The sequence below is a fragment of the Periplaneta americana genome, chromosome 15 (assembly GCF_040183065.1).
Source record: "Periplaneta americana isolate PAMFEO1 chromosome 15, P.americana_PAMFEO1_priV1, whole genome shotgun sequence".
NCBI classification, from domain to species: Eukaryota; Metazoa; Arthropoda; class Insecta; order Blattodea; family Blattidae; genus Periplaneta; species Periplaneta americana.
Window position 1 is genome coordinate 171,046,219 of NC_091131.1, and position 12,939 is coordinate 171,059,157.

The window sequence follows — 12,939 nt, forward strand, 5'->3', positions numbered from 1 at the left end:
AGAATAGCCTTGACAGAACACCAACGCTTGCTATAACACAGTACCGGTAACGATGATTCGATTCTTACGTACAAAACAGTTGCCTATCAAGTGCTAACGTGAAAAAGTCGCGACTTGTCAGCATGGACTCTGGGTGGCAGGTTTCAGCGGTTGCCAGGGTGACACCTTGAAGCCGTTTAACTGTCAATAGTTTCTAGTTCTGTATAGAATAGACTGTATGTACGAAAACCTGGCTTCTATTCATAAAAACTTCAGGTTTACAATGGGCGTCGAAAACTTGACTGTACCGTCAAAGGTTTTATGAACGCCGGACACTGAGGCTCGAAAGCAATCCTACTTCTCTACGGACATATGGTAGCCTTAATGAAGCTTTATTAAGGGTAACTCGTAACAAACAGTTGAGCACCAAATCTAAGTGAATATTTTTCATAATGAGTATAAAATACTAACCAAAAGATACAATTTAAATATGCACATAATTAATGAATAAACAGTTCAATAACTTAATGACAGCTGTGAGAAGTATGGGATGAAGATAAATGCAAATAAGACGAAGACCATGGTCGTAGGAAGAAAAATAAAAAAGTTAAACTTGCAGATTCTAAATGAGGCAGTCAGTAGAGCAAATGGACAGCTTCAAATACTTGGGGTGTACTAGGACTTTAAGTCCACACCTGTGGAGTAACGGCTAGCGCGTCTGGCTGCGAATCCAGGTTCGATTCCCGGTCGGGACAAATTACCTGGTTGAGGTTTTTTCCGCGGTTTTCCCTCAACCCAATATCAGCAAATGCTGGGTAACTTTCGGTGTTGGACCCCGGACTCATTTCACCGGCATTACCACCTTCATCACATTCAGATACTAAAGAATCTTAGATGTTGATTAAGCGTCGTAAAATAACCTACTAAAAAAACTAGGACTTTAAGCTGTGTTGGAAAGAGTGGGTGAAGAAAGAATGATGCTGGATCAGATCAGGAAGAGGAAAAGGAATTGGTTGGGTCACTGGCTGAGAAGAAACTGCCTATTGAAGGATGCATTTAAAGAAATGGTGAACAACAGAACAGTTCGGGGCAGAAGAAGATATGAGATAATAGACGATATTAAGATATATGGATCATATCAGGAGACAAAGAGGAAGGCAGAAAATAGGAAAGTTTGGAGAAAGCTGGGTTTGCAGTGAAAGACCTGCACTTTGGCAGAACACTAAATGAATGAATTCAATATGAAATAAACCTTGCATTACGAGGAATGACGCTTAGTACGGTTGAACGAAATACAGCAACATCAAAAACCTTTTGCTTACATTTTTATTGCACCTTGTTTTTTTCACTATACCATGCAGGCTTTGCTTAATCGTAAGTTTTAGTTGCCATGGTAATATTTTACACTGCATCAAGGCACAGTTAAAAATAAAGGAAACAGTTTTTGACGTCACTTCACTTCACTAAGACATGGTTAAACTCGGATGAACAATTTTTTTGGTAAGAATCCACAATCAGTACTTGGTCAATTTTTATTACTCTACTGCCACTTCCAACGGACTCCTAGCGAATATTCACACGTTTATCTTATGATTGTGGCGCTGGAAATCAATTTAGAACACTTGTATCTCAGCCGCGACGCATTTCAATTTTTATTGTACAATATACATGCAATTATCACTACAGTGACACAATAATTCTTGCAGATAACACACACAACTTCGGAAACGTAATTAACAGTCGCAGTTTTACTTCACTTTCACTAGATGACTCTTGAGTTCCAGACTATAGGCGAAACAGAGATGCCAATATCGGCAAACGAAATTAAACTGTGAGGAATGTTACAACCGAGCCCCTACAGACGAGGCTGCGCAGAAGTTTAGAGTAGGGACAAATTGAAGCTTGCGTCCGCCGCCATGCTTTGGGAGAAGCGCCGGCTAGCAGACGGCTGCACTATACAATGCTGAATGTTTAATATATATGTTTGGTGTCTCTTGTAAATCAATCTGAATGGATAAATGAAAATAATGCTATTAACATTTAAAGCGACCACGTTAAAGACATAATCAAGCTTAGTTACCGTTAGTTTGACATGAAACGAAAGAAAACTGTAACAATTTGATACCGAAACTAAAGATGTTGTATAGTTATTTGACAACATATAGAGCGAACAGAAGTACAAAAGCATATTGTAGTAATAGTTCAGATGGAAAGAAAATTATTACTATTAACTATTATTAACAAAACACTGCCTGTGCAAGACGTTATATTAGGTCGATATTGTAAACACGTTTGCTTTGATGTGGACGAGAAATGAACAATTATTATTATTATTATTATTATTATTATTATTATTATTATTATTATTATTATTATTGTTATTATTATTATTATTATTATTTATTCTCTCCCATATCACATAACATAGGCCTACACCTGTAAAATAGAAACAGGTACCTAATGTTTTAGTTAGAAATATAAGTAGGCCTACCGTGCAATAGCTTATTATCACAGCTGTAGTATGAAATAAACGTCACATGCATGAATTAGTCATATAATAGAACTCAGGCCTAGTGTACAGAACATCTTGCCTATTGATTCATTATTATTATTATTATTATTATTATTATTATTATTATTATTATTATTATTATTATTATTATTATTGACTCCGTTAAATATTGTCTTACAACATTTTAATGTAAAGTCGTGTTGTACTGGTAACCTTAAGCTGTGTGCTAACATCTGCTCTTTATGTAGTACTTTCTTTTATTTGGTTATTTAATGACGCTCTATTAACTACTACATTATTTAGCATCGATGGTATTGATGATCGCGAGTTGATATTTGGCGAGACGAGGCCAAGGATCCGCCCTAAATTACCTGACATTCACCTTACGGTTGGGGATATAAGAAAAAATCCAACCAGGAAATCAGCGGGAATCGAACTCGCGACCGAGCGCGACTCCGGACCGACAGTCCTTAGCCCACTGAGCTACGTTAGTAGATCTTTATGTACTTTTATGGTCAGTTTAACAAGTTTAAAATATGATTCTCGGGAGGAATCTGGGATCCATTTTCTAAAATATGTTGCTATAAGTGTAGAAAGATTGTACAAGTGTTCTACTTCTAGAGCACATTGTTTTCACATGATGTAAGGATGGGTGGTAATATGCCATTAAACTGTCAACATCTGTATAATCGCTCTTTCACTTAAGCGGTATATGTCTATAATCTCAGATGATGATATGACAAGACTCCCATTATTCTTTCGTTAAAAAAATAAAAGAGATTTTGTTTACTGCTGGTAGGCTACGTACCATAAACGAGTCTTTAGATTTATTACACCATTTTTTCTTAATGATTTAACAACTAACCCAGCAATGAACACAATCACATTTTGACAATATTGTGTCATTGAGAATGATGTAAGAATGAGGGAATTGCAATCAATGTCTGCAGTAGAAGAGTCATATCGCCTCTGATTGTCAAAACACTGAGGATTATTATTACAGTGCATTAGGTGTTTGGAAAATACCATTGGGTATATAGACATTTTTAGCGGACATCCCTCTCTTTGTAATATAATTTAAATAAATTATTTACGTATTTTCTAACGTATATAAAAAACATAAGTAAAAATATTCCATGTATTCGGTCATAGGAAATAGAAATAAACTAATAAGTCTATTTATGAGCAATATAAGGCGTTTGTATTTAAACAATGCTTAGTTACAATATTTAGATTTACTTCTGTTATTTTATATTATACGTTAGAAAATACGTAAATAAGTTTAGTTATATTACAGTGAAGGTGGACATCCACTAAGAAAACGTCTATATACTCAATGGTATTTTCTAAACTCCGAATGCTTTATAGAAACAATCATTCGTGCTCCCCAAACATGGCGCCGCGCGAACCTGCGCGAGAGGTTTCAAATTTGTACACGACACCAGCGCCAATTGTGTGTCTAGATATATAACTACAACGTCTTTGGTTACAACAGGTGTGCTAAACATTAGGAATGTTACAATAGGTGTGTATCAAGTTAGGTTAGGTTAGGTGTGTAAGATAATATGAATGGTTACCACAGTTGGCGATACTGCAATCATTCTCCCACTCCACCTCAAATAACGTCACAACGACGGAATATGGTCGCCTTCTTCCTTCAAGTACGACGATTTTCCTATATAAGTAAGGAAGCTATTTAGGGCGGGTTGGGTGGGACCACAGCTCTCCCAGTGATCACATCGAGTTTCTACTCCACAGTACAAAACCAAGGTATTTTCAGTGTTTGTTTTTAATTTCCTATAGTGGCAGTACAATAATAAAAATTCACCCTGTACTTTTACACAATACATAATGAAGAGGAATCCCGAATAACTATCGCATTATATTTTACAACTCGAATGTTAACTACATACTCTATATACACGAGTGGTAGGCCAAAACTACAAAAATTATAATAAACTCGTTGGAATTAATGTTATCCTTTAAAAATATAACAAGATGAAAACTGGTACAAAATATAGCCCTAATTTTAATACGGCTCCTCTATTTTCGTGATGAAAGGAGATTCTATCATAACCTATCTGAGGGAGTCAAATTGGAACAATAATCTGACCAAATAACTGGTATTTCATAATACTATTATCATATCTTAAAAACGCAAAACTGGCTAACGAAATTTTTTTAACGCTACATTGTTTGGTATGGGTGACATTCCGAATATAATTCCCAGGCAACTGTCAGCACTATCTAATGCAGTTCTACTTATCTTTGGTTCTGGAAATAACTCAATCATACCGCGTTGCATTTTACTATGGAGAAAGAAATATATTATACCTCTTCATTGAACTTCAAACAGCTCTATTTTTAAACGGTTCTATTATATGCAAAGTAATGCAATACGTGATACTGAAACTAACTTGACCATTCTACCGTATCATAGTTATAGGGAGATTTTAAGGAACACTCATCTTCAGAAAATATCAAATATAGTATAGAATAAAATGTGTAACTAACCTTTCAACTCGCGAAAACATTCTCAGGCCGTACATTTATTCATATCCTCCATTATCCAACGCAAATATTAAACCACGCACACAACATTTCACCAGTCACAAACAAGCACAAACTGCACGTCCGCGACTCTCCCTCGAAATTAAAACATCATTCAGAAGTACCAATAGTGTCAAGCTTCTAATAAAATAATAAAATGGCACTGCGCTGCACTAAGAAAATTCATATGAAGCAAATTAGTATAATTTGCATAGTTAATTCCATTTATGTATGCTCCTATTCCTTTAAACATCCAAGAAAGCTTGTATAATTTACTGTCTGACTTGTTTTCAAATATATTAAGTTGGCCATATCGTTCCACTTCCTCCACTGCATTCCATCATCCAATGCCCGCTCTGCGTTCTGCTTTTTTGCAAGTAAAAACATACGCAATAGCCTACAGTCAATATTTTAAGAAGTGAAACTTCAGCAAATAATTAATAGATTAACCCAGTAAATACACAAACTTTAAATTAAAATGTAATAGCTGGGCATTCATTTGTTACGTTAGTTTTATAAGTTGAAAAAGAAAATTGTTTCGTAGATACATTGGGGAAGCAATTAATGAAACATATGTGGCTACCACAGCCACCATTGTTACAACGAGCGTCAAATCATAGCATGGGAGAGAGGCGTGTAGCATTTAACCTGTTCGCAGCTTCTAAATATCAAATGATAGACCAATCATATAATAAATAGTATCTTTATTTGCTATTTAACTAACTTTCAAGGCTATAACTATGAACTTAATTCTATGTATTTATTCGTTTATTGGTTTATTTTACGACGCTGTATCAACATCTAGGTTATTTAGCGTCTGAATGAAATGAAGGTGATAATACCAGTGAAATGAGTCCGGGGTCCAGCACCGAAAGTTACCTAGCATTTGCTCGTATTGGGTTGAGGGAAAACCCCGGAAAAAACCTCAACCAGGTAACTTGTCCCGACCGGGATTCGAACCCGGGCCACCTGGTTTCGCGGCCAGACGCGCTGACCGTTACTCCACAGGTGTGGACTTTATTCGTTTAAATCGATGCTTAAATTAATACAAATCTTTCTTATCGCTTATTATCAACTGCCGTTGTGACTATGTGGATAGCGCATGTGCTTCCCAACATAGGACTAGACGTTTATCCGTTGCCTTGTGATTGTTCTGCGATATCTCTGCGGTGGTGGCCCTGCGTCACGTCGATACCGTTTTCAGGAAGGTCCGAATTTTTTTATCTGTCCGCAGTGGTGTATAAGTCGGATATAAGGGGAGGTTTAGCATAATAAGAAATAAATGTATTTACAGTAAGTGAACGTATTCCGCGAATTGCGATAGGCGATTTCTTTACACCAAATCACGACAGCAGGCGCTGCGGGTAGACTAAAAGGTGAAAACCCGCCTGTCTGTCAGTCCTGTTTCAGTGCAGAATGCAATTATGCAACAATATTATTACGTGAAGCAAAATTCTTGTAGTTGAAATATTGTGACATATCACTATTGTTTACATACAGTGTATGAAGTAACTAATATAATGTAAGTAACTATAAAATAAATATGAACGGCTTTAAGCCGTTTGGGCCGATTTATCCCAATTGGGCCCCACGCCTATGGAGGCCTTGATTCTTATTTTCAAGACCAATCTATGGACAATTAAATTATGGTTTATTTAACGACGCTCACAACTGCAGAGGTTATATCAGCGTCGCCGATGTGCCGGAATTTTGTCTCGCACGAGTTTTTACATGCCAGTAAATCTACTGACATGAGCCTGTCGCACTTAAACACACTTAAATGCCATCGACCTGGGTCGGGATCGAACTCGCAACTTCGAGCACAGAAGGCCAGCGCTACACCGGCTACGCTACCCAGGCCAACCCAATCTATGGCTACTATAGGAAAATGCGTAGCAGATGTGGAAATGACAATGACAGATGTGAGGACAGAACAGAAACAAGAATAAGTGAAGTCACCCTCGGTAGCATAGTTGGTATAGCGCTGGCCTTCTATGCTCGAGGTTGTGAGTTCGATCCCGGCCGAGGTCGATGGCATTTAAGTGTTTAAATGCGACAGGCTCATGCCAGTAGATTTACTGGCATGTAAAAGAACTCCTGTCGTTCAAAATCCAGCACACCAGCGACGCTGATATAACCTCTGCAGTTGCGAGCGTCGTTAAATAAACCATAATTTATTTAAAAGAATAAGTGAATATCATAAAGTTGTTAATTTAAATTATTACAGCTTGTGGAATGAGGTACTGAAGACAATTCTTCCAGCAGAAATTAAAGTCCATATGAAAATACTTGAGTATCTCGCTTGCAATAGGTTTGGTACTACATTTCAAATTTTCTTTTTTCATTGTCCTTAGGATCCTCCTGACAATCCTAGTGACTCTTGCGTGAGAAGAGAAGTTTTTCCACGCTTAAATGGATCAAAACTTATTTCACTTCAAAGAAAAGAACCACAATGCAACAGAGGTATCATTTTCATATATCGTATTATTGAGCAAAATTATAAATAAAGAAAATTACAAACAGACAATATTAAATAATAATAATAATAATAATAATAATAATAATAATAATAATAATAATAATAATAATAATAATAATACTTATTTACTGGCTTTTAAGCAACCCGGAGGTTCATTGCCGCCCTCACATAAGCCCGCCACTGGTCCCTATCCTGAGCAAGATTAATCCAGTCTCTACCATCATATCCCACCTTCCTCAAATCCATTTTAATATTATCCTCCCATCTACGTCTCGGCCTCCCCGAAGGTCTTTTTCCCTCTGGCCTCCCAACTAACGCTCTATATGCACTTCTGTATTCGCTCATACGTGCTACATGCCCTGCCCATCTCAAACGTCTGGATTTAATGTTCCTAATTATGTCAGGTGAAGAACACAATGAGTGCAGTTCTGCGTTGTGTAACTTTCTTCATTCTATATATAATTTTAATGTACCGAAGTACATATGATATTTCCATGCAGATATTCTGCGTCATCATACAATGAAAGAGTAATGGAACACAGAAAAATTCTCTCTGGAGCCGGGATTTGAACCCGAGTTTTCAGCTCTACGTGCTGATGCTTTATCCACTAAGCCACACCGGATACCCACCCCGGCGTCGGACAGAATCGTCTCAGATTAAGTTCCAACTCTTGGGTTCCCTCTAGTGGCCGCCCTCTGCACTACGTCATAGATGTCTATGAACGTAGGACCGAAGTCCACACATGTGCTGAGGTGCACTCGTTATGAGTGACTAGTTGACCGGGATCCGACTGAATAAGCGCAGTCTTAAATCACGAAGTGATTTACGCATGTCATATATATTATTTTAATGTACCGAAGTACATATGATATTTCCATGCAGATATTCTGCGTCACCATACGATGAAAGAGTAATGGACCGGAGAAAAATTCTCCTCTTTCCATACTTAGCGCCTGCTGCCCGCGCACGACGTCAAGGTCAGAAAAATGCGCTTGCTTTGACATCACTGGCCTATGTATTTCCACATAACAACGAGATAGGCTTGATCGTCGAGTAATTGAGGACTGAATATGGTAAACGATGAAAGTGTCACAATGTCAATTTCTGTTTCTTTGCATCAAACGATAGTAGGCTTACCTATGTGCCGCGCTTTGTAACCTGATAAACGTGGAATGTGCCAGATCCATCCGGTTTAGTCATAATTTTTGTCGTAAGATTTCCCTGATGATGAAAAGGCCTATCTCAGTCGAGTGACACTGGGGAACGCTGGAAGTGCCTCTGCTAGGCGTGATGCCATCTGTAGTTGAAAGGGGCGGCCGGCTTATTCTTATTTTATTGTATGATTGATTTTTAAAAAATCCAGCTTTTCTTACATCCTTATCCAAATTTTGTCGCGTTTGGTTTTAAGGGGTTTCTGTTATTTTTTTAATGTAGCCTAATACATATTTTTTATGTCTAATAGAAAATACAAATTTGTAGGCCTAATAAGGTAAAATAAAGGTTTCGAAAAGTAAAATAACAAAATTTTGTAGAATAAATCTTAGTATGTAGGCCCTAATTCATTTATCCCTAATGCTCATTATTTTTTCATAGCAATTAGCCTATTCATTAGCCTAATCCTACCAATATACAGAGGCCTATAAGTTATAGGCTATTATTTCAGTGCAATAAAATATGTGGAAATGGTAAACGATGAAAGTGCCTTAATAAAATATCTGGAAATGGTGAACGATGAAAGTGCCAGAATTATGGAAAAATACTGTTTGGCAAGATTCCCACACTTTTTGTTTGAGACACTTTAATCGTTTACCGTATTGAGTCCTCAATTATTGTATACAGCCTATATAATTAGATCTAATATCAAGCATAAATGATTGTGATTTGAACTTACACTTCTACCTGCTAGGAGAGACATGAAAATTTCTATTCCGCCGAATGTGCCGACGTCAGTATTCTGTACGGACATGACTTTCTCAGTAGCGTTTAACTTATTTAGGTTATTTATTTATTTAGGCCTATTTATATATTAAGCGGAGCCGTCCCGTGTGCCCCGTCGTGCAGCAGAAAGAGATAGAGAGCATACCCGCTAGCGACTACGAACGCACCATAGTGCAGTGTGTTCTCCGCGGGTAACAGAGGCTAGCCCCAGGGTGCTCTGTGCTGATGACCGCTGCCCTAGAGCGAAGTTAAAAAGTAAAGGTGATAGTGCGTCTCCTTGCTTTAGTCCACAGTGAATTAGAAACACATCTGACAGAAATTGACCTATAAGGACTCTGCTGTACGTTTCACTGAGACACATTTTAATTAATCGAACTAGTTTCATGGGAATACCAAATTCAATAAGAATATTATATAAAACTTCTCTCTTAATCGATTCTTATGGAATTTTCAAATTATAAATAGGCCTAACTGATGTACTGTAATTTTATAGGCTAACTTACTCCCATTTTTTCTACAATATCTGTCGAATACAAATATTTGGTCAATAGTTGATCTATTACGCCTAAAACCAAACTGATGATCCCCGATAAATTTCATCTACATATGGAATTAACCTCCACAAAAGGATATTCGACAAAATTGTGTAGGCCTATGACGACAACAAAAGTGATATTGTCCCCCTTCTTAAAGATAGGTACCTACAATTATGGACCCCTTCCATTGTTCTGGTACAATTTCCTTTTCCCAAATAGCAAGTAAAGTATCACTATTGATGTTAATAAATTTTCAAGGAAACCGAAGTAAAATAACAGTAACTACCAGGGATGAACAGCCGATATGTCTTTTACTTCAATACAATTTCCGTAAGCTATGCAAATAAATACATTAGGCTACGTTATTGTGATATACCTCTTTATAATCATATTTGTTAATTTGATTAAATCTGCATTAACGAACAAATTACTTCTGTGTACGATGACAGAGAGAACTTTATTTATGAAAATAGAAATATAATGCAACTTAACAAGTTATCCTCTTGAGATGAAGAATAAATGCCTGGCAGTTATCGCTATCCCTGTAGTTTAGAAGTTGCACCAGCGAATAGGGATTATAAAGAATGGACACTGAGCGAATTTTCCTGTGTTTTGTTTCTCTGTGCGCCAGCGGCTAGTTCCACTTTCAAGCGCTAGAGGTAGTGTAATCGAGCATACGCTAAGATAACAATTGAGAATAGAATTAATGCACAGGATCCAAACATCGCCTACCTTATTGCATAATCCAGTAACGCTTGGATTCAAATAAATTCAAGTTAACAGCTTTTCCTTATTTCTCAGTGACAAACTAGTTGTAATAATAATATTTTATATTTCAGATATCACAAATTATATTATAAAATAATACAATGCATTATAAAATTAAGTATCGAATTCGTTTAATATTTGTATATAATATAATATAATATAGGTATATGGTTTTACTTCCCGTAAGACTTTGTTTTTCCATTTTCAGCGCTATCAAATCATTACATATTTTAATTGTTCTTGGGGTCAACGTCTGAACTGTTATTATAAAGGAACTCTAGAGTCCAGACATTACAGTTAATGAATGATTTATTATTTTATGGATCCAATTTATTTTATTTGAGTACATAATGTACCTAGATGCATTAATTATATGTATCATATTTCCGCTGTGTCGACTGCTAGCTGGTGTGATGTCAGCGCCAACTCTAGGGAGAAAGCAGAATCTGACGCTCTAGCTGGCTTGAAGGTCATTGAAATCGGTCCGGCTACATCAAAGGTAGCGACGCGAAGAGTCCATTCTATATAATCCCTATTCGCTGGTTGCACCACAGACAGCGAAATAAGACGAATCCAAGTTGTGACGCTGCAAGGTCAACTTTTCCCATAAAAACTAAAAGGCAGGAAGGGAGTTTCGTATGTCAGCAATTATATCGGCATTCTCCTCACATCTGCAGGGTGTTCGGTGTGGTGCGCGGAGTGTTTCATTATTCTTAGAATAAATGTGTTTGTAAACATTTGAATTCTGTTAATTTTGTAAGTAAAATTATCCAGTAGCAATCTGTGATGCGTGTGTCGCCATAAAGGATATTGATTTATTATGTGCTAGATAACACAGACTGTTCTTGTGTATTAATATTTGAAAATTGAAGGAACGAAGATTCCGGATCTTAAAAGGTAATAATGCAATGCCTTGATCATTATGCTTATAGATAAAAATTATATTGAGTGTTAAAATACAGCATAAAAATGTTGTGTCATTAGGATATAGTGATGTGTAGTTTTATTCATGAATATCATAAATAATTACGTTGCAATTTTAGTATTGCGTTTATAGACAGATACTGCGTCCGAATTTTAGAACCAAGCATTCTACTTCTTCCACATGTAATACAGTGCTAGTGGTTTCAGAAAAGCGACGAGTATTTTTTTAATAATATAATTCTTTGTATCATTTATTAACTTTCGTTTAAATTTTTATCTCTGTATTTATACGAAACTAAGATGAGTATTCCAATGTATTGCAATTTTCCATTATTAACGATAGATGTGTAGAAGTTTAATGTGTCTTATTATGTGATATATTCTACAAATGTTTTCGTAGTTTGTTAGCAATTCGTAACATCTTACGTTGTAGGTTGCACTATTCTCTTCACTGTTTACGTGGAAATATGAGATAATATTGGGTAGCGCGGTGTGATGAAATCTAACCATAATAATGTTCGCTTTCATATGGTAAACACATGGTGTGTCATTATTTTAACTGATGATTATTCATGTTATAAGGAATAAAAGATGTCCTTACAATTTTTTTTTCTAATTTCAATATTTAACTAATAATTATTAAAGTTTGCAATAATAGACGTTTTACAATGTTGTTGGATGGGGAGGGGGGAGTTTAGAAGTACACAGTACAGCTGAAGCGGGGTGGAGGGGGTCCAACTGATGCTCTGTTCTAATGCAGGAGCGACCGTGACAATACTGTTGTTTACATAAAACGAGCAGCAAATACAAACTTTCAATGTCATTAATAGAACATTATGGTAAATTTACATTTTGTATAACAATATTGCTCCTTTTTTTTATTGTACGTCTAAAAATAAACAATAATGATTTTCTGGACAAAATCACAAAACATTTTTTCTAATGCAACATTTTAATCTCTCCCGCTTCCGTAAATCAGTATCATTTTTAAACAAATTCCTGGTTGTGTGACTTTGGAAATGGGGTAAGCAACTCCTAGTTTCGAAAAATCGTTGAGAAACTGCGACAAAAGTTCGCCGATTAGGTAACCTTCTTTGAGGAAAACTTTGACGGTATATCTTCTTGCCTTACTTGAATTACGACGACTTTCTCTATAAATTAATAACATATTAATTTCTTAAACTATGAATGACATTGTAAATTGTTTATGGAATATCCTGTACCGAACTGCCATCCGCTCGGCAGTAGAGCT